The 23536-nt window shown below is 38.9% G+C and overlaps 2 non-coding genes across 2 annotated transcripts; one reads left to right on the top strand and one right to left on the bottom strand.

Annotated features, from left to right (window-relative positions):
- Positions 1 to 10192: 10192 nt before the first annotated feature.
- Positions 10193 to 10297, top strand: LOC128281500 (small nucleolar RNA R71). The gene has a single exon (XR_008271720.1). It is a non-coding gene; the product is annotated as a small nucleolar RNA R71 (small nucleolar RNA).
- Positions 10298 to 21166: 10869 nt separating this feature from the next.
- Positions 21167 to 21273, bottom strand: LOC128281436 (small nucleolar RNA R71). Its single transcript, XR_008271645.1, has one exon. It is a non-coding gene; the product is annotated as a small nucleolar RNA R71 (small nucleolar RNA).
- Between the last annotated feature and the right edge of the window lie 2263 nt (positions 21274 to 23536).

Here is a 23536-nt window from a genome sequence, read left to right as displayed (position 1 = left end):
AAAAAGAAAAAGTTGAAGAGAAGAGAAGAAAAGAAAGAAGAGGAGAATGGTCAGCAAACGGCACAACTTTCCCCCTCATGCCAAATTTATACTGGCACTTAACCTAGCTGAATTTTCCCATGCTAGAGGCCCTTGTCCGGCCAACTCCTGCTCCTTGATCAGCTCCTAAATCGTCTCCTTTATCAGCTCGTAAATCCTCTCCCTTATCAGCTCCTAAATCATCTCCCTTATCAGCTCCTAAATCTTCTCCTGACAGCCTTTCACTTTTGTTCCACTGCTTACCTTTTCTGTACATAAAAATTAATATCACCAATTTGCTTACCTTGCGACTCGAACCTTTGTTCTCCTTGGTCATCCACACGCCACCTCTCAAGTCCCCAAGTGACTCCACAAGCCAACTTACCATGGGCTTCCTTGTGTTTTATTTTACCCAGTTAATACCTTAAAGCTCAGCTAACCAGAACCCCTTCTTCTATAGAATTAAAATCAACTACAATTACCGGATTTTAACTTAAACTTGGGCCTTCTAGAGACCCACTAACCTAATTAAATCTACGCCAAGGAGACAGAATACCAAAATTTAAAATTTTCCAACACTCACAAAATTCCCGAAAATTGGGGCGTTACAACTCTACCCCCCTTAAAAAAAATTTCAGCCTCGAAATTTACCTGATCCAAATCGTTGAGGGTATTGTTGACACATAGTCTCTTCTGATTCCCAAGTAGCTTTTTCCCTTCCATGATTATGCCATATTACTTTTACCAACGGAACATACTTCCTTCTTAGAACTTTAACCTCTCGATCTAAAATTTGTATAGGTTCTTCCTCAAAGGTCAAATCAGTCCTTACTTCAATCTCCTCTACTGGCACAACATGTGAGGGATCCGATCGATATCGTCTTAGCATAGACACATGAAAGACGTCATGGATTCTGACGTCATGGATTCTGTCCAACTCTGGTGGTAACTCTAACTGATACGCTACTGGCCCTACCCGCTTAAGAACCTGATGAGGCCCTATAAACCGCGGACTCAATTTGCCCTTCTTGCCGAATCTCAAGATCTTCTTCCTAGGTGAAACCTTCAAGAAAACCCTATCCCCAATAACGAACTCTATCTCTTTGCGCTTTAGATCCGTATACGACTTCTGTCTATTAGATGCCTCCTTTAATCGATCTTTTATCAACTTAACCTTACTCTAGGTATCTGCCACCAACTCCGGTCCAAGCACTTGTCGTTCACCTAACTCTGTCCAACACGTAGGCATACGACATCTCCGCCCATAAAGTGCCTCATATGAAGCCATCTAAATACTTGCTTGGTAGCTGTTATTGTAAGCAAACTCCGCCAATGGTAAATAGTCCTCCCAACTCCCACGAAAATCGATGATACAACCCCTTAACATATCCTCCAAAATATGAATAACCCTCTCCAACTGTCCATCTGTCTATGGGTGAAAGGCAGTACTGAAATCCAAGCGTGTACCCAATGCCTCCTGCAACTTCTTCCAGAACCGAGATGTAAACTTAGGGTCTCGGTCGGAAATAATCAACACTGGCACTCCATGTAGTCGCACTATCTCTGCCACATACAACCTAGCCAACTTTTGAAAGGAGTAATCAGTACGAACTGGTATGAAATGGGCAGATTTTCTTAACCTATCCACCACTACCCACACAGAATCTTTCTTGGTGGGTGTCAAAGGTAGCCCACTCACAAAGTCCATAGTGACTCTCTCCCACTTCCGCAATGGAATCTTCATCGGTTGTAGTAATCCAGAAGGAAATTGATGCTCAGCTTTCACTTGCTGGCATGTCAGACATTTCCCCACAAATTTCGTTACTTCTCGTTTAAGCCCAGACCACCAGTACAGCTCTCGCAAGTCGTGATGCAACTTATTCCCTCCAGGATGCATGGCACAAAGTCCCCCATGAGCTTCCTTCAATATTGACTGTCTCAAGTCAGAGTCCTTCGAAACACAAATTCTTCCTCGGAAGCATAAAACTCCTTCAGTATTCAATCCAAAATCCTCATTCTCACCCTTCTCAACTTGCTAAAATCAAAGAACCAATGAATCATCCTTCAACTATTTTTCTTTAATCTGCTCAGTCTAAGTAGGCCTCACTTGCAATTCTGCTAACAGACTTCCATCGTTAAATAGACTCAAACGTGCAAACAAGGCTCTCAAATCAGAAACAACCCTTTGACTCAACGCATCAGCCACCACGTTAGCCTTACCTGGGTGGTATTCAATCGAACAGTCGTAATCATTAAGCAACTCTACCCATCTTCGTTGCCTAAGGTTTAACTCCTTCTGAGTTAACAGATACTTTAGGCTCTTATGGTCTGTGTATATGATACACTTTTCTCTATATAAGTAATGTCTCTAGATTTTCAACGCGAAGATCACTGCTGCTAGCTCTAAATCGTGCGTAGGGTAGTTCACTTCATGAGGCTTAAGCTGTCGCGAAGCATAAGCGACCACCTTACCCTCTTGCATCAATACACATCCTAACCCCACATGCGACGCATCGCTATACACAGTGAAGTCCTTCCCAGACTCCGGTTGAATCAACACTGGTGCTTCAGTCAATACCTTTTTCAAATGGTCAAAAGCTTTTTGCTGATTCACAGTCCAAACAAATGCTACCCCTTTCCTTAACAGTTTTGTCAATGGTGCAACAATCAGAGAAAATCCTTCACGAACCTTCTGTAATAGCCTACCAAACCCAGAAAACTCTGAATTTTCGATAGTAATTTTGGTGGCTTCCATCCCAGAACTGCCTCAACTTTTCGAGAATCCACTCTAATTCCTTCAGCAGAAACCACATGACCTAGAAAAGCCACTTCTCGCAACCAAAATTCACACTTACTAAACTTTGCATACAGTTGCTTCTCTCTCAGCACTTGCAGTACAATACGTAGATGCTCCTCATTTTTCTCCTCAGTTTCTGAGTATACCAGAATATCATCGATGAAAACTACCACGAATCGGTCCAAGTAAGGTTGGAACACTCGATTCATCAGATCCATGAAAGCGGCAGGTGCGTTCGTCAACCCAAACGGCATAACCAGGAACTTGTAATGACCATATCGAGTCCTGAATGTTGTCTTATGAATATCCACTTCCTTTACCCTTAACTGATGGTATCCAGATCAAAGGTCAATCTTGGAAAATACCGAAGCTCCTCTAAGTTGGTCAAATAAATCTTCAATCCTTGGCAGTGGGTATTTGTTCTTTATCGTCAGTTTGTTCAACTGACGGTAATCGATGCACATGCGCATTGTCCCATCCTTTTTCTTTACAAACAGGACCGGTGCTCCCCATGGAGACACAATAGGTCTGATGAAGCCCCTATCTAACAACTCTTGGATACTAGAGCTGTTCCAGACAACAAATCGATTCCAAACTCCACTTCCCGATTCGGAGGCAATCCAGGAAGCTCCTCCGGAAAAACATCTCAGAATTCCCTAACAGTCCTAACGGTATCCACAGTCAGATCCCCAGTTTCAACTTGATTTATAAAAGCCAAGTACGTCTGCATCCCTTACGCATCAGTTTCTCAGCCCTTAAAGCTGATACCATATTGGACAAGTAATCTCTTCGTTCCCCAATAATCATTACCTCCTCATCCTCAATAGTCCTTAACACCATCCTCTTAGCTGCACAATCCAGTGTTGCCCTATGCCTGGTCAGCCAATCCATCCCTAAGTTCAAATTGAATTCTCCGAACGGTAACTCCATTAAGTCTCCACAGAAAATCCTACCTTGAGTCTCTAAAGGCACCTCCCTAAAGAGTTTCTCTACTTTAACTGAGTGACCTAACGGACTTATCACAGTTACCCCACACACAATCTCCTCAAAGTGAACACCCAATGCCCCAGAAATATCACATGCTACATATGAATGAGTTGACCCCACATCTATCAGAGCAGTATAGGGTACGTCAGAGATAAAAAACGTACCAGTTATGACATCAGCTGCGTCACCCTCTTCACGGCGACGAGCAGCATATACCAAAACTGGCTGACGAGCCCCAGTGTTAGCAATACCCCTGCCAGGTGCCCCTCGTCCATGGCCATTACCACCGCGACCTTGGCCACGACCTCTCGGCAGCGGCGGTCCACCTCGCGCTGGTTGGACGGGTTGCACAGCTCTTTGTTCAACCACTTGAGCCTGAGCTGGCCTCCTAGGACAATCCCTGATCTTATGTTCCTTTGATCTACAACGAATACAAGCCCCAGAATGTTTCCAACATTCCCCCAGATGCATTCTACCACAATCTCCACAAACTTGTGATCTAACAGTGTTCACCAGAACCGCTTGAACTGGTTCCGCCATCCTAGCTCTCTTAACATTTCGGTTTGTAGCACCAGCCGGTCCAGCATCTCTCTTGACCTGGTTTCGATCCCTGTCGTGGTTCTGTTGTTCGGCTTGCTTCACTTCTTCAGCTATCTTAGCCTTTTCTACCAGTGCAGCAAAATCGCGCTCTCTCTACGGAGCTATGAGTACCCTTAGCTCATCCCTGAGGCCATCCTCAAAGCGAACACTACACTCATATTCGGTAGAGACAATACCACTAGCATATCGGCTCAATCGCAGAAACTCTGCCTCATATTCAGCAACGGTCTTACCACTCTGGGTCAGGTTCAGGAATTCATTCCTTCGCGCATCCACATAGCTAGCTCCGACATACTTCTCCTTGAAGGACTACTTAAACAACTCCCAAGTTACCCTCTCAGCTGGGGTACCCTCTCTCATAGTGATCCACCACTGATATGCCTCGTCCCGCAGTAAGGACACCGCCCCTTTTAACTTTTGCTCCACTCAGCAGTCTAGGTCATCCATAATCCGCTCCGTGGCTTCCAGCCAGTACTCAGCCACATTTGGGGCTACTCTAGATACACCCCTAAAAACTTCCGCTCCGTTGGCCCGGAGTTGTTCAGAAATGGACCCCCTATTCATGGGCCCGATATTAGCTCCGGCCACCCTTTCCAAAACTCTTAGCATGGCCTGGGACAGAGCCTCATCCCCCGCGGCCCGATCATACAACCCATTCTCATCCACCGGTGGTGGTCGTGCTACCCCAGCGGGTATGTGCTTAGAAGACGAAGATCCAGCTTGAGTACTACCTCGGCCTCGACCACGGCCTCTTCCCCGAGTAGCTCTCGTACTCATATCGATTTATCTGATTATGAATTTTATGCAGTTAGTTTACTATTTCCACTATTTATTACAGAATATCTTATGAACAGATAAGGTTTCAGAGTTGTTCTCGCGTAACCACAGTTTAGCTACTGTCTCAGTTTCCTAGGGCTTAGTTTACCCTACAGTCTCAGTTTTGTAGCCTTTATGCTACATTATCTATAGTACTATCGCTAAGGCTTAGTACTAACTACAGTATAGTTCAGTATGTAAAATAGAAAAGTACTTACAGCCTTGGTGCCGGTGATTCAGTGTGCCACCACATCAGGTTTCAGATAAACTCAAAAGATTTAGGCTTTTTGAAATCCATTTTTCAAACATTTGAAAAAAACAAGTTTGAAGATTATCCCCTTTTAAACAGAAAATTTCTTTTCAAAAGTCAAGTTTTTTCAAAAATACCCTTTATGGCATAAAGTTTTGAAAACCCTTTTTGGACCCGATCTACAGCCGAGTTGTTGCAACTGGGCTTTGATACCACTAAATGTAGCACCCCAAACTTGGCCCAGATATTATGGCCGAATCCGACATGCCACATTGAAATTAAAAAACCCATGTTCCCTTTTTAGTGTTTTAAAAGCCGACTTTTGTTAAGCTAACCAAGTGAATGGAAGCTGGGCACCAGGTAGGTATCCATAACAGAGGAGGTGAGCCATGAAGGCTGCTTAAGTACCAAGCTCTTCGATTGGATCGAATTCTAGACATGCCCACATCCATTGCCACACTTGGTTATAACGGATTGAAACTTCTTTGAGTGGTTATCTTTGATAAATCTAATATTCGTGACGTCGTGTTATTTTAAAAATAAGTATCGTTTTGAAACCGCGCCCTAAGTCTAGCCCATTTGAATTATTATCCACCAGAATAGAGTTATTAAAAATAATATAATCCCAGAAAATCAAAGAAGAAAATAAAGTTAAAATGGCCTTATTACAACCCAAAAATTAAATAGTAATTAAAAATAGCTTAAGAAAACCAGTCTCTTTTTCAAACCCAAAAGCGTTCACCATGGCCACTCAGAATCCCCTCCGGCTCCAAGACACTCACATCAAGGCCCACCTGCAAGGTTAAAGAAGGGGTGAGTTTGGAAACTCAGTGTGTAAGAAAAACCCATTCAAAGCCCAGGTCAGCTCAAGCCCATCGGGCCTAAGCCCATTCAGATAACAGTGATACTAGGCCAGAGCCCTTTTCAGATTACATTAAACTGGGCCTTAGCCCCTTATTCAAATAACAGTATGGCCCATAGGCCCATTTCAAAATACATGCAACATCAATAAACATATGCAAGCCCATTTGGGGAGTCTACTCAACCTACCAACCGCTACACTCCACCGTACCAAACCCTACACTCCATGTGAGGAATAGCTCAACCCACCCACCCTACACTCCACGATTCTGACCTTGCTACTCGATTATCGATAATTGAGGCAAAGCCTCCAGTACGTGGACAAGCCAGTTTTAATACTTCCTCCATCAATATCCCAGTCCCATGTATCAGATAATAACAACATGGCATGCAGTAAATAACAACAGTCTAACATGCATTTAGGTCAATTTACTCCTAGGGGTATTTCGGTACTTTATCTCCTAGGGGTAAAACTATAAATTTTCCACTTTTTAAAGGTATTTCAGTAATTTATCTATTTTAGGGTTTTTCATGCATATTCCTACCTTTCACGTACTAACAGAATCACTTACTGAGGGTTCTCACCGAATTGGGCCCGTTGGCCCTTTATTCCAATTTTGGCCTAATAAGCCCAAAAATATTGAGGGCACAGAAATCATGCACTTTGCAGTCCAAACATTGCATCTTACCAAAAACATTAATCGATTTACCTCACGAGCATTCACACACTCGCAAATCTAAAAAATACCAGTTTTTCGGCATTTCGGCTTTTCGACTTTTGCCGATCTAGACTAAGAAAGGGTGTCAGTTACACACCTATTTTATGATGATTCGTTGACGAGATCCATGCTTGAACTACCTACAATTATATTACTACTACGTTAATCTAACTACCGAAACGAACTACATAATAACTCCTTACCTTATTCGGCCATAACACCTTAGGCACTAGCAATCCTACCTTTGCCGAAGTTTGCGACTAGACTTAGATCCCGTTGCTCCACTTGTCTAAGCCCTTGATCAGCAGCCTCTAGATCACATTATTATCAAGAGAAAATAGTTATCACAACCCCTTAGGGCTACAAGTCCAAGTCGACAGCCTCCGTAACCTTTAAGGGTTTCGGCTTTTCTAAAATACGAAATAAAGACTAGATTGAAAAGACTTACCACCGGTTCCTTCGGTCAATGATCCCAATTAATTTCTACTCAATTTTGATGCCGATCTAAGCCTTCAAATGATAACAAAATTTGAGCCTTCAGTGATCTCACTATTCGGCCAAGTCCCTAAGAGGGTGGGGTTTTCGGCTTTTGTTGAAGCTGTGTAAAGAAAGATGAAATAAGAGGGTTTTGCTATGGTCTTGTTGATAGAACCTTGAGGTTTAGAGAACTATAGAATCGGTCAAGAATGATGGAAAAGATAATAAAATTGGCTAGGAGAAATCAGCACAGAAGAAAGTATAGTTTTCAGGATTTCAGCTTTTTATGGCAATGGCTATGAAGGTTTTAGAAACGTCTGAAGAAAAAGATGGAGATGCACAGGTGGTTAGAGATATTCGACTATGGATGAAAAGAATAAAAGGAAAAATTTGAAGAGAAAAGGAGAAAAGAAAGAAGAGGAGAATGGTCAGCAAACGGCACAACTTTCCCCCTCATGCCGAATTTATATTGGCACTTAACCTAGCCGAAATTTCCCATGCTAGAGGCCCTTGGCCGGCCAACTCCTGCTCCTTGATCAGCTCCTAAATCGTCTCCTTTATCAGCTCCTAAATCACCTCCCGTATCAGCTCCTAAATCACCTCCCGTATCAGCTCCTAAATCTTCTCTTGACAGCCTTTCACTTTAGTTCCACTGCTTACCTTTTCTATACATAAAAATTAATATCACCAATTTGCTTACCTTGCGACTCGAACCTTTTCTCTCCTTGGTCATCCACACGCCACCTCTCAAGTCCCCAAGTGACTCCACAAGCCAACTTACCATGGGCTTCCTTGTGTTTTATTTTACCCAGTTAATACCTTAAAGCCCAGCTAACCAGAACCCCTTCTTCTATAGAATTAAAATTAACTAAAATTACCAGATTTTAACTTAAACTTGGGCCTTCTAGAGACCCACTAACCTGATTAAATCTACGCCAAGCAGACAGAACACCAAAATTTAAAATTTGCCAACACTCACAGAATTCCCGAAAATTGGGGCGTTACACTCAATTTGTAGCCTTCGATCTTCATGAATAGGTTCTCTACGATTGCTTGAGAATGACTCATGTACTTTCTTCAGACTCATTTCTTGCAAAGTAGGTTGCACGATATTGTCAGTTTTAGTAGAATGGTTTAGATGATCACCTTCAATTTTCGATGTATTCCCAGAATTTCAAGCTTGAAGGGTGATTGTTTCGTCTCCCACACGAAGTGTGAGCTCACTTGTGCCAACATCAATAATCATTTTAGCAGTTGCTAAAAAGGGCCGTCTTAAAATCAGAGGAGTTGCTATCCTCCTCTATGTCTAGAACAATGAAGTCAACGGGAAATATAAATTTATCGATTTTAACTAGTACATCTTCAATAATACCCCTAGAAAATCTTATAGTTTTATCTGCTAATTGAATGCTCATCCTAGTCTGTTTGGGTTTCCCAAGACCTAATTGTTTGAACATTTTGTAGGGCATGACATTAATACTAGCCCCTAGATCAGCTAATGCATTATTAACATCTAAACTACCAATTAAGCAAAGAATCGTAAAACTCCCTGGATCTTTTAGTTTGTTAGGTAGTTTATTCTGTAGAATAGCTGATCAAATTGCGTTTAGCTCTACATGCGACGCCTCATCTAACTTCTGCTTATTTGCTAAAGGCTCCTTTAAGAATTTCATTGCTTTTGGCATCTGTGATAGAGCTTCAATAAATGGTAAGTTAATGTGTAATTTTTTTAAGAGTTTAAGGAATTTACCAAATTGTTCATCTGAGTGGTCTCTCCTTGTCGTGTTGGGGTATGGCACACGAGGTTTATATTCGACATTCACTGATTTATTTTTATTATGACCTACCTCACCTTGATCTCTGCTCACCACAGTTTCTTGCCTCAGTTCTGGCTCAGGCTCAACGAATCATTCTTCATCTTGAACTTCAATAAAGTTGAGTTATTCCCTTGGGTTGGGTTCAGTATTACTTGGCAAGCTACCTTGTGGTCGTTCGGAGATTAGTTTGGAAAGCTGGCCTATCTGAGTTTCGAGCCCTTGGATCGATGCTTGTTGATGTTTAAGTGCTATCTCGGTGTTCTGGAAATGGGTTTCTAACATCGAGATAAATTTAGACAGCATCTCTTCAAGGTTTAGTTTCTTTTCCTATTGATAGGGTGGTTTTTGAAAACCCAGAGGATGTTGTGGACTTTGATTTCCTTGACCACCCCACGAGAAATTGGGATGGCTCCTCCAACCTGCATTTTAAGTGTTACTATATGGGTTATTTTGGGATCTAGAGTTATTGTTACCCATATATTGGACTTGCTCCTCCTCGATGCTAAGGTTGAAGGGTTGATACTCTGTGCATGCTCCTCCTCCATTCGTTTCGCACCTCATTACTGGATGTACCTGAGCAGAACCAAGTAAACCATCAATCTTTTTATTTAGAAGTTATACCTGGTTTGACAGCATAATAATCGAATCGATGTCATAAATGCCTGTTGTTTTAGTTGGATTAGTCCTCATGACTTGCCACTGATAGTTATTCAGTGACATATCTTCAATAAATTCGTAAGCCTCTTTAGGCATTTTGTTGCTGATGGTTCCCTCGGTTGCTACATCAATCATTTACCTTGTCGAGGGGTTCACACCAATGTAGATTGTTTGAATTTGCAACCATAGAGGTAATCCATGGTGAGGACACCTTTGCAATAGGTCCTTGTATCTCTCCCATGCACCATAAAGAGTTTCTAAGTCCATCTACACAAACGAAGAGATATCATTACATAATTTGGTTGTTTTAGCCGGCGAAAAATATTTTAGTAAAAATTTTTCGGTCGTTTGTTCCCAAGTGGTAATTGACCCTTGTGGTAACGAGTTCAACCACTATTTAGCTTTGTTCCTTAAGGAAAAAGGGAATAACCAAAGACAAATGGCATCATCAGAAACGCCATTAATTTTAAATGTATCGAGAATTCCAAGAAATTTGCCAAGTTAGTGTTTGGATTATCATCCTGCAAACCATCAAACTAAACAAATTGTTGTATCATTTGAATAGTGCTAGGTTTTAGTTCAAAATTATTTGCAGCAATAGCAGGCCTAACTATACTGGACTCAGTTCCTGTTAAAGTAGGTTTAGCATAATCATACATAGTGCGAGGAGCAGGATTCTGATTTGCTAGTTCAGCGGGTATAGCATGAGGTAGCTAATTGTCTTGGTTTTCAACCATCTCCTCTGTTGGGGTTTGAGTATCGTCCTCTTGCTCATCTTCTGTGTTCTTAAGCTTCGCCTTATTTCTCTTTGGTTTCTGTGAACTGTGCGATCGATTTCTTTGTCAAAAAGTAGTGGTCCTAACAGGTTTTTTCTAGTCATAAACTATAAAAACGTGCCAAGAGAAAGAAAAAGCAAATTAATAAATAATTATAATAATAAATAGAATTAACTTGCAAGAAAAATAAATGGCTAAAGTAATAAAAATTGAGCGTTCCTAATATCTCAGTTCCCCGACAACAGCGCAAAAAACTTGATCGCGATTTTCGTGACTGCTAAGTTTTATATATTTATAATTAATCGTTCTTGAAACTAACTATTATCGCGATGTAGGCAAGTGTACCTATCAAACAATAGTATAGTTTTAGCAAGACCGGATTGTCGAACCCAAAGGAACTAAAAGTACTAGTAATGACTGTCTTTTTATTATCCAGACTAAGAATAAGAGGGTTTTGTTTTAACTAACTAATTATCTAAACTAAGAATTTACAGAAAATAGAATTGGGGAATTACTTTTGGAAAAACGATTGAATTAAGACAATAACTAAGGAAAAATCCACCTGGAATTCACTTGCTATTCTGACTCTGAATCGGACGATTTATTCATTTAACTTGATCCGTAGAGATCCCTAAATTATGTTATTATCCCTATTCAAGACTAATAACGTCTAATCCCTAGATTGAATAATTGAGACTTTTCCCTAATTAACACTCTTGGGTTGCATTAACTCAATCTATGGATCCCTTTATTAGGTTTCACCCTAATCCAGCAAAACCTTGTCACCCTATCTCTAGGCGCGCAATCAACTCCACTTAATTATTACAAATATACTCTTAGACAGGGTTTATTTCTCCTCTGAATAAGAGCTTATCTTGAATCAGTATCCTGGGATATCAAAACAAGAATTAAGAACACATAATTAAGAACAAGTTAAATATTTATCATACAATTCAGAAAATAATAACAAGATTCGTCTTAGGTTTCATTCCCCTTAGGTATTTAGGGGATTTAGTTCATAACTAAAAAGGAAAACATCTCAGAAGAATAATGAATATAAAACAAAAAGAAAACCCAAAACTCTTAGACGGACATTGAGGGGAGATCTTCAGTCTTGATGGTGAATCCAGCTTCTGGGATGGATCAATCGGCTTCCCTTGAGCAGTTCCCTGCCTCCTTCTCTCCGTGTCCTTTTTCCTTCCTCCTCAAAGGTGTATTTATAGGCTTTGGAATGCCTAAAAGCCCTCAAAATTATACTTTTTTGACTTGGACTCAAATTGGGCTCGGTAGGGACACACCCGTGTGACACGCCCTGTGAGTCGTGCTTCGATTCTACAAAATTGACACGGCCGTGTGCTCTACCCGTGTGAGGAAGTCCAGGCCGTGTTGATTTCATACATTGGCCCATTTTCTCCGTTTTTGGCCCGTTTCTTGTTCCTTTCGCTCTCCTATGCTCTCCTAAGTATAAAACATGAAGTTAATGCATTAGGAGCATCGAATTCACCAATTCTAAGGAAAAATCATCCATAAAATGTGTTAAGCATGGGGTAAAAATATGTATAAATTACGGTTTATCAACGGGCGTGTGGCTTGGCCGTGTGACCCAAGTCAAAGAGTTACATGGGCATAAATACTTGCTGGGACACGGCCGTGTGTCCCTACTTCGAATGCCCACATGGTCTAAGGCACGAGCATGTGTCTCAGCCATGTGAGCCACATGGCCTAGCCACACGACTGTGTGACCCCTGCAGTGTAAAAAATTTTAACTTTTTTCATAAGATTCTATATGTTTCCGATTTAGTCCCGAATTGTTTCTAAAGTGTTTATAAGGCCTTGAGGGCTTTAGTAAGGGACATTATGTAGGAGTTTGATTGATATTTTCCATGACTTATGAAATTGAAATCAAATGTTTTAAGTTACATATTTTTAATAATACTCTGGAACCCTATTGTGGCGACGGATACGGGTTAGAGGTGTTACATTTAGTGGTATCAGAGTTACGATTTAGTCGATTCTCAGACTGAACGTAGCGTGCAAGAGTCTAGAAAAATATGCTATTATGTAACCTATGATAGTGTGATAACTCCTAACTCGTTTGAACTTATACTTTCATATAGTAATGACATTCAACCAAGCTGACTCCGAGGAAGTAGAGAGTAACGCACATGCTTACATTCATGGAGCAGCGTTGAGTGATGCTAGGCCTGTATTTGAGGGCCGAGGAGGGAAAGCTAAAGAAGCCTTCTTCCATATGATGAATGAATGATTTATCGAGTTTGTACAAACGAACCCGACGGCTCAATGACCTCCACTCCCACCTGTTCCCCAACCGGTTCTTGTAGTTCCTCAAAGTTTGGAACCACTTTGAGTTAGTAAGCTATCGGTTGATAAAATCCACAAATATGGGGCTAAAGAATTTAAAGCTACGGCTAAATATGATCCCGAGAGAATCAATTTCTAGTTAGAAAATACTATCATACTTTTCGATGAGTTATCTTGTACACTGGCAGAGTGTGTTAAATGTGTCTTATCTCTACTAAAAGATTCAACTTATCAATGGTGGAATAATCTAGTTTCAGTTGTGTCGAGAGAGCGTATAGATTGGAAATTCTTCCAAACCAAATTTCGAAAGAGGTATATAAGTCAGAGATTTCTAGATTAGAAACGCAAAGAATTTCTTGAGCTTAAAAAGGGTCAAATGATAGTGTCTGAGTATAAGAGGGAATTTGTTAGACTGAGCAAGTATGCCCTAGAATGTATTCCAACCAAACTTTTCATGTGTAAACGGTTTGGAGAAGGGTTAAATGAAGATATAAAGCTTTTAGTCAGGATACTTGAATTGAAAGGCTTTGTTGTTCTAGTTGATCGAGCACATAAAGCCGAGGAGCTTAGCAAAGAAAAGAGAAAAGCTTATTATGAAGCTAGAGATTCGAGAAAGAGGTCAATTGGAAAGTTATACCAGTCATCATCAAAGAAATTGAAGGAATATCACAACCATTCCATAGCTTCAATGGGATATTCCAGTAGAGATAGAGGTAAACAATATGCAGTCCAAAGCCTCAGGCTACTTCTATAGCAAGTGTGGGTAGTGTCAGGGACAACAGGCCTGAATATAAGCAATTTAATAGACAACACATCAGAAAATGCAGATTGAATAATGGATCATGTTTCAGGTGTGGTTCCTTTAAGCATTATATAAAAGATTGCCCAGAGAGGTCAGATAAAGAAAAGGTTCAGACTATTCAACCTAGTAACACTTCTGCGAGAGGTAGACCACCTCAAAATCCTGGAAATGCAAATAATAACAGTGCTGGAATAAAAGACTCTATTCTGAGATTTGAAGCACGAGCACTAGCTAAAGCTTACACGATCCGTGCACGAGAGGAAGCTTCAGCGCTAGATGTTATTACTAGTACATTTTCTATCTTTAATACTAATGTTATTGCTTTAATTGATCTGGGATCAACACATTCATATCTAAGCACGAATCTAGTGTCAAGTAAGAATTTACCTGTTGAGTCCACTGAATTCGTAGTTCAAGTATCGAACTCCCTAGGTTAGTATGTGCTAGTTGATAAGGTCTGCAAAAATTATTCGTTGATGATTCAAGGTTATAACTTTCAAGCCAATTTGATGCTTTTGTTATTTGATAAGTTTGATGTGATTTTTGGAATAGATTGATTGACTTTGCATGATGTAGTGGTAAAATTGTAGATGAAAGCTTACTATGTTAAAGTGTCAGAACGATGAAAAACTTCAGATTGAATCAGATAAACTAGATAGTATACCTAATATTATTTTAGCTATGTCAGCATAGAGATATGTGAGAAAAGGTTGTGATGCATACCTTGCATATATATTTAATTCTAGAGTTTCTGAGTTGAAGTTAGAATCGGTTATAGTGGTATGCGAGTATCCATATGTGTTTCCAAAAGAATTACTAAGGTCACTACTAATAAGGGAGGTTGAGTTTTCCATTGAGTTAGTACCGGGAACATCTCTGATATTGATAGCTCCTTACCGAATGGCACCTACAGAGTTGAAAGAGTTGAAAATGCAGTTGAAAGGGTTGACAGATAGGGGTTTTACTCAACCCTGTTTCTCACCTTGGGGTGCACCTATTCTATTCATAAAGAAAAGGGACAGATTTGTGAGATTATGTATTGACTACCACCAGCTCAATAAAGTTACGATTAAGAATAAGTATCCATTGTCGCGTATTGACGATCTTTTGATCAGTTGAGAGGTGGAACAATATTTTCAAAGATTGATTTTTGTACTGGTTACTATGAGTTGCGAGTTAAAGATTCTAATGTGCCGAAAACCACATTCAAGACTAGGTACGGGCATTATGAATTTCTTGTAATGTCGCTTGGTTTAACTAATGCACCTGCAGTATTTATGGATTTGATGAACAGAATTTTTACACCATAGTTAGACCAATTTGTTGTGGTATTCATTGATGATATTTTGATATATTCACAAGATGAGTCTGAGCATGTCGAGCATTTGAAAATTGTATTGCAAACTTTCTGTGAAAGCAACTATTCACTAAGTTTAGCAAATGAGAATTCTGGCTTCAGGAAGTTGAATTTCTGGGACATGTTATATTAGCCGAGGGCATCAGAGTTGATCCGAGCAAAATTTCAGTTGTTGTTGATTGGAAACCTCCGACCAATGTATATGAAGTTAGAAGTTTTCTGGGACTAGCTAGATATTTGTTACAGGATTCTCAATGATTGCTACATCAATGACGAGATTATTGCAAAAAGATGTGAAATTTGAGTGGTCTGAGAAATGCCAGCAAAGTTTCAATCTGTTGAAACCTTTGTTAACTGAGGCAACGATGTTAGTTCAACCTGAGTTAGATAACAAATCTGTGATTTTTAGTGATGCATCTTTAAACGGTTTGGGTTATGTTTTGATGCAGGAAGGCAAAGTGATAGCTTATGCTTCTAGACAGTTGAAGGCGCACGAAAAGAATTATCCGTTGCGTGATTTAGAACTTGCAACTATTGTGTTTGCGTTAAAGATTTGGCCACACCATTTGTACGGTGAAAAATGTCACATTTTTACAGATCACAAAAGTTTGAAGTATTTAATGTCGCAGAAATACTTGAATCTGAGACAGCACAGATGGCTTGAACTATTGAAATACTATGATTTGATTATTGATTATTATCCGGGTAAAGCGAATATAGTTGTTGATGCTTTGAGTAGAAAGTATCTGTTTGCTTTGTGAACGTTGGATACACGTTTGACGTTGTCTGATGATGGTTCAATCTTAGCTGAGTTGAAAGCTAGACCGATGTTTTTACAACAGATTTACGAGGCTCAGAAATGCGACAATGTGTTATCAACTAAATAGAAACAGAGTGAGTCGATTCCTGGTTCAAATTTTCAGATTGTATCTGATGATTGTTTATATTTTAGAGACAAAATTTGTGTTCTGAAGAATTCAGATATTGTTCAGAAGATTTTGCATGAAGTTCATAGTGGTAGCTTATCTGTTCATCCTGGTAGCAATAATATGTATAGTGACTTGAAACAAATATACTGGCGGACGGGTATGAAATGAGAGATTTCTGAGTTTGTATCGAGATGTTTAGTGTGTCAGCAAGTTAAAACTGAACATCAAGTACCTTCTGGTCTATTAGAGCCAGTGATGATATAGGAATGGAAATAGGAGTGCAACACAATGGATTTTGTATCGAGATTACCCTTGTCTTTGAGAAAGAAAGATGTAATTTGGGTTATCATTGATCGTTTAACAAAGTCTATACACTTTATTTCAGTGTCGTACGGATTATTCTCTTGAGAGGTTAGCTGAGTTATATGTTGTTGAGATTGTCAGATTACACGAGATGCCAATTTCAATTATTTCTGATAGAGATCTGTGATTTACATCTCGATTTTAGAGTAAATTACATGAGGCTCTAGGTACGCGCTTACATTTTAGCACCACTTTCATCCCCAAACTAATGGTCAGTCTAAGCGACTAATTTAGATTCTCGAGGATATGCTTCGATGTTACGCTTTAGAATTTGAAGGAAACTAAGAGATATTTTTACTGTTAATTAAATTTGCATATAATAATAGTTATTAATCGAGCATTAAGATGGCACCATACGAGGCTTTGAATGGTTGTAAATGCTGAGCTTCGTTGTATTGGACTGAGTTCAGTGAGAAAAAGAATCACAGGATTGATTTGATACGAGAAACTGAAGAAAAAGTAAAAGTAATCCAAGATAGTTTGACAGCAGCTTTAGATCGACAGAAATCGTATGCAGATTTAAAACATAAATAAATTGAATTCCAAGTTGGCAATAAAGTGTTCCTAAAAGTATCGCCCTGGAAAAGAGTTCTTCATTTTGGTCATAAGGGAAAGCTAAGTCCGCGATTTATCGAGCCGTATGAGATTATCAAAAGAATTGGACCAGTAGCTTATTGATTAGCTTTACCGTTACAGTTAGAAAAGATCCATAATGTGTTTCACATATCTATGTTAAGACGGTATCGATCAGACCCTTCACATGTTATCTCACCTGCCGATGTTGAGATTCAGAGAACTGATTAGAATTTTGGCTCGAGAGGTTAAAGAATTGAGAAATAAAATTATAGTTTTAGTGAATGTTTTTTGGCAATGAAACAGTATAGAGGAGGCCGTGTGGGAATCAGAAAAAGCTATGAAAAGCAATATCCGAACCTCTTTTTTGGTAAGATTTTTGGGGATGAAGATTCTTTTAGGGGGAGAGCTATAGTAGCCATTTTCAAAGAGATCAGAATAGTTATTTTCAGGCCACAAATTTGATATGGGAATAATTATTTTATTAATATTTTAATATCTACAGCACGTTAGTATTATCGTATAAAAATTTCGTTAAGAAATTTTCCCGCTACATGCTTAATTTGGTAAAAAGGACTAAATTGCAAAAGGTGTAAAATTTGAGTTCTATAAGCTAAAGGGATCTAATAGCTATGATATTAAATGGTTACAGGGCTTATGTTGTAATTAAACCGTTGATATATTGAGTGGAATTTTATGGACATCATTTAAGATTTTAAAGGTTATTAATTAAGGTTAATTTAGTAAATTAATAATTACATAATAGTATAATGGTTAAAACAAAGCCATCATCTTTGTTTCTTCCTATCTACCACCAAAAATTAGACCTAAAAACTCCATCGGAGGAGCTTGAAAGTTCGGCAAACATTAATTTGTGCATGTAAGTGTATTTTCATCTCGTTTTTAACTATTTCTATGTTTTTGGAATCGTTGTAGCTTAATTTAGCTAGCCCAGGGACTAATTTGCAAAATTGTTAAAAAATTTAAGTTTTACCATGAATGTATTCATTTTTTTTTTTAATGTTTGATGGAAGAACATGAATCTTTTTTGTTAGATAAACAACTTTTGTAAAATGAATTTTGTTGAAAATGTCAAACAATGACTTATTTGAAAATTGTGTAAAATATGGGGTAAAATTGAGAAATAATGAAATGTATGAGCTGCTATGAGTCTATATGAAATTCAACTAGCTTGGCTTAAGGATGAATTTACGTGTATTTCACTTTACGAGCTTGAGGACTAATTTGTAAAGAACTCAAAACAATAGGGGCAAAAATGTAATTTTGTAAACAGATGACTTTTGGATTGAATTGTATAGAATAGATATTAAATGGATTGAAATTATTCTTTTAGATCAGGATAGACCTCATATGAGTTTAGATCGTGGTAAAGATAAAGCTTCGGATTAATCAACTTCGTTTTTACGTTTTTATCATCGAGGTAAGTTTGTGTAATTGCATAATGTAATATGCTTTCTATCGAACTATATATATGTATTGTGGATTGCTATGTAAATAATTGTTGCAAATCCAATGATGATACGTCAACTATCAAGCCCTGTTTTAACCTTAGGAATTTGTAGGATACAAATGACATGTCATTAGGGTTTACATGTTTCGAGTGCTGGTCTTGAACATCCTACCGGTGGCTGAGTTCAAGCATTTATTACAGATACTCAACAGCTGATGGAGCAGCACCGTGTAGCTATGTTTCAGCCCACAACTCATGTGAGCATACTTTTTTTATAGCTCGTATGAGCATATATGTAAAGAAAATAAAAAACTATGGTTATGTGTTTAGCACACATCGTGTGAGCTATCCCGCGTATCCAACGGTATTCTATTCGGTTCAACGGGCATGAATTTACAAGGATATGGTAAGTGTTATATATGAATCAAAACATGAATGTATGAAATACTTTGAAAGGGTGAGCTACATGGAATATATGCTATGTTGAGATGGATGACAAATCCAAATGAATTATGTCCAAATATTGATAAACCGTAATTTATACATATTATTACCCCATGCTTAACACGTTTTATGGATGATTTTCCATTAGAATTGGTGAATTCGATGCTCCTAATACTTTAATTTCATGTTTTCTACTTAAGAGAGCATAGGAGAGTGAAAGGAATGAGAAACGGGCCAAAAACAGAGAAAAATGAGCCAAAGTACGAATTCAACACGGCCTGGACATCCTCACACGGGCATACCACACGGTCATGTCAATTTGGCAGATTCGAAGCACGACTCACACGGGCGTGTCACACTAGCATGTCCCTGTCGAGCCCAAGTTGAGTCCAATTCAGAAAAGGTCAATTTTGAGGGCTTCTAGGCATTCTAAAGCCTATAAATACACCCTGGAGGAGGAAAGTAAGGGAGACACACAGGGAGGAAGGAAGGAATTACTCGAAGGAAGCCAATTGTTCCATCTTAGAAGTCGAATTCATCATCAAGACTGAGGATATCCCCTTAATTTCCCTTTAGGAGTTTTGGGTTTTCTTTATGTTTTGTATTCATTATTCTTCGTGATGTTTTGCTTTTTAGTTATGAACTAAATCCCCTAAATACCTAAGGGGAATGAAACCTAAGACGAATCTTGTTATTAATTTCTGAATTGTATGATAAATATTTAACTTGTTCTTAATTATGTGTTCTTAATTCTTGGTTTGATATTCCAGGATACTGATTCAAGATAAGCTCTTATTCAGAGGAGGAATAGACCCTGTCTAAAAGTACATTTGTCATAATTAAGCGGAGTTGATTGCGCGCCTAGAGATAGGGTGACAAGATTTTTCCAGATTAGGGTGAAACCTAATAAGGGGATCCATAGACTGAGTTAATGCAACCCTAGGGTGTTAATTAGAGAAAAGTCTCAATTATTCAATCTAGGGATTAGACGTTATTAGTCTTGAATAGGGATAATAACATAACTTAGGGATCTCTACGGAACAAGTTAAATGAATAAATCGTCCGATTCGGAGTCAGAATAACAAGTGAAGTCTAGGTGGATTTTTCCTTAGGTATTGTCTTAATTCAATCGATTTTCCCAAAAGTAATTCCCCAATTCTATTCTCTATGAGTTCTTAGTTTAGATAATTAGTTAGTTAAAACAAAACCTCTTTATTCTTAGGCTAGATAATAAAAAGACAGTTATTACTAGTACTTTTAGTTCCTTTGGGTTCGACAATCCGGTCTTGCTAAAACTATACTACTGTTCGATAGGTACACTTGCCTACATCACGATAATAGTGAGTTTTAAGAACAATTAATTATAAATATTTAAAACTTATCTGTCACGAAAATCGCCATCAAGTTTTTGGCGTCGTTTCCGAAGAACTAAGATATTAGGAACACTCAATTTTTATTACTTTAGCCATTTATTTTCCTTACAATTTAATTTAATTTTTTTATTATTTTATTATTTATTACTTTACTTTTTCTTTCTCTTGGCAGGTTTTTATAGTTTATGACTAGAAGAAACCCGTCAGGACCACTACTTTTTGATAAAGAAATCGATCGCACAATTTGTAGAAACCAAAGAGAAATAAGGTGAAGCTTAAGATACACAGAGAATGAGCAAGAGGACCATACTAAACTCCCAACCGAAGAGATGGCTGAAAACCAAGACAATCAGCTACCTCCTGTAATTGCGGTTAATTAAAATCTTGCTCTACGCACTATGTATGATAATGCTAAACTTCTTTAATAGGAACTGAATCGAGCATAGTTAGACCTGCTGTAGCTGCAAATACTTTTGAACTAAAACCTAACACTATTCAAATGATACAGCAATTTGTTCAATTTGATGGTTTGCAAGAAGAGGATCCCAGCACTCACTTAGCAAACTTTCTGGAACTATGCGATACATATAAAATTAATGGTGTTTCTGATGATGTTGTTCGTCTTCAGTTATTCCCTTTTTCATTGAGAAACAAAGCTAAACAGTGGTTGAACTCGTTACCACGAGGGTCAATGACTACTTGTGAACAAATGACTGAAGAATTTCTATTAAAATATTTTTCACCGGCTAAAACGGCCAAATTACGTAATGATATCTCTTCGTTTGTGCAGATGGACTTAGAAACACTCTACGATGCATGGGAGAGATACAAGGACCTTTTGAAAAGGTGCCTTCACCATGGGTTAATGACTTGGCTACAGGTTCAAACATTCCATAATGGTTAGAATCCTTCGACTCGACAAATGGTTGGCGCAGCTGTTGGTGGAACCATCAATAATAAAACACCTGAAGATGCTTATGAGTTTATAGAGGAGATGTCACTGAATAACTATAAGTGGCAAGTCATGAGGACAAAGCCAACAAAAACAGCTGGTGTTTATAACGTCGATTCAGTTACCATGCTATCTAATCAGGTAGAACTCTTGAATAAAAAGATTGATGGTTTTCTTAGTTCTTCACAGGTTCACCCAGTAATGCAGTGCGAAGCAAGTGGAGGTGAAACAAACCATTCGAAATACCAACCTTATGGCCACAACATGGATAACGAGCAGTTAAATTACATGGGTAATAATCCTCGATCTCAAAACAATCTATATAGTAACACTTACAATGCAGGTTGGAGGAACCACCCAAATTTCTCGTGGGGCGGTCAAGGAAATTAAAGACCACAACATCCTCCGAGTTTTCAACAGCCACCCTATCAACAGGAAAAGAAATGAACCTTGAAGAGATGCTCACAAAGTTTATCTCGGTGTCAGAAACCTGTTTTCAGAACACTGAAACAACACTTAAAAATCAACAAGCGTCAATCCAAGGGCTCGAAACTCAGATAGGCCAGCTTTCTAAACTAATCTCCGAACGACCACAAGGTAGCTTGCCAAGTAATACTGAACCCAACCCAAGGAAACAGCTCAACGGGATTAATGTTCAAGATGAAGGATTCGTTGAGCCTGACCTAGAACCGAGGCAAGAAACTGTGGTAAGAAGAGGTCAAGGTGAGGTAGGTCATAATAAAAACAAATCAGTGAATGTCGAATATAAACCTCGTGTGCCATACCCCAACGCGACAAGGAAAGACCGCTCAGATGAACAATTTGGTAAATTCCTTAAACTCTTAAAAATATTACATATTAACTTATCGTTTATTGAAGCTCTATCGCATATGCCAAACGCAATGAAATTTTTAAATGAGCTTTTAGCAAACATGCGAATGTTGGACGAGGCGTCGATGTGGAGCTAAATGTAGTTTGCTCAACTATTCTCCAAAATAAATTACCCAACAAACTAAAAGATCCAAGGAGTTTTACGATTCCTTGCTTAATTGGTAGTTTAGATGTTAATAATGCATTAGCTGATTTGGGGGCTAGTATTAACATCATGCCCTACAAAATGTTCAAACAATTAGGTCTCGGGAAACCCAAATAGACTAGGATGAGCATTCAATTAGTAGACAAAACTATAAGATTTCCTACGGGTATTATTGAAGATATGCTAGTTAAAATCGATAAATTTATATTTCCCATTGACTTCATTATTTTAGACATAGAGGAAGATAGCAACACTCCTTTGATTTTAGGAAGGCCCTTTTTAGCAACTACTAAAACGATTATTGATGTTGGCACAGGTGAACTCACACTCTGTGTAGGAGACGAAACAATCACCCTTCAAGCTCGCAATTCTAGCAACACATCAGAAATTGAAGGTGATCGTTTAACCCATTCTACTAAAACTGACAATATGGTTCAACCTACTTTGCAGGAAATGAGTTTGAAGGAAGCACATGAGTCATTCTCAAGCAGTAGTAGAGAACCTTTTCATGGAGATCGAAGGCTACAAATCGAGGAGCTAGATGAATGGCGGACGCATAAACCAAGAACACACGATAAACCAGAACTACACCAGAATGAGCTCAACACCTTCTCACATCAACTTAAGGTTGGAGATAAAGTCATATTAGTTGCCACAGATCCTCACATTGTCACTACCATACCGAATGAAGAAATTCCTCTTACGGTACTTAGCATTTTCCCATTCGGTACAGACGAGGTAAGTCATCCCCAGTTTGGCACTTTTAAGGTAAAAAACACCTGTCTAAAACCTTATTTTGATGAGAATGATCGCAGGACTGAGGAGTATAAACTCCTCGAACCCCCATGACCATTCAATGGAGAGGTAAGTCTAGCTTAGATTATAAATAAGTGCTTCTCAGGAGGCAACCCGAGCACTAACTGTATTAACTTCTTTAAATTTTAGTGTTCAACACCTAACTTACTAACGGAGCTCTTGAATACAGGTTTTCCACAAAGACACGGCCAAGTACGTGGGCGTGCTTAGGACCGTGTGAAAATAGGTTAAAGATTTTCCCCAAACATGATCTACGATAAAATGCCACGGTCGTGTGACATGGCCGTGGTCAAACCTGCCAAAACAACACAGGCGTTCGACAC

This window comes from Gossypium arboreum, chromosome 1 (genome assembly GCF_025698485.1).
Source record: "Gossypium arboreum isolate Shixiya-1 chromosome 1, ASM2569848v2, whole genome shotgun sequence".
NCBI lineage: Eukaryota > Viridiplantae > Streptophyta > Magnoliopsida > Malvales > Malvaceae > Gossypium > Gossypium arboreum.
This window is presented reverse-complemented; position numbering and strand designations above follow the sequence as displayed.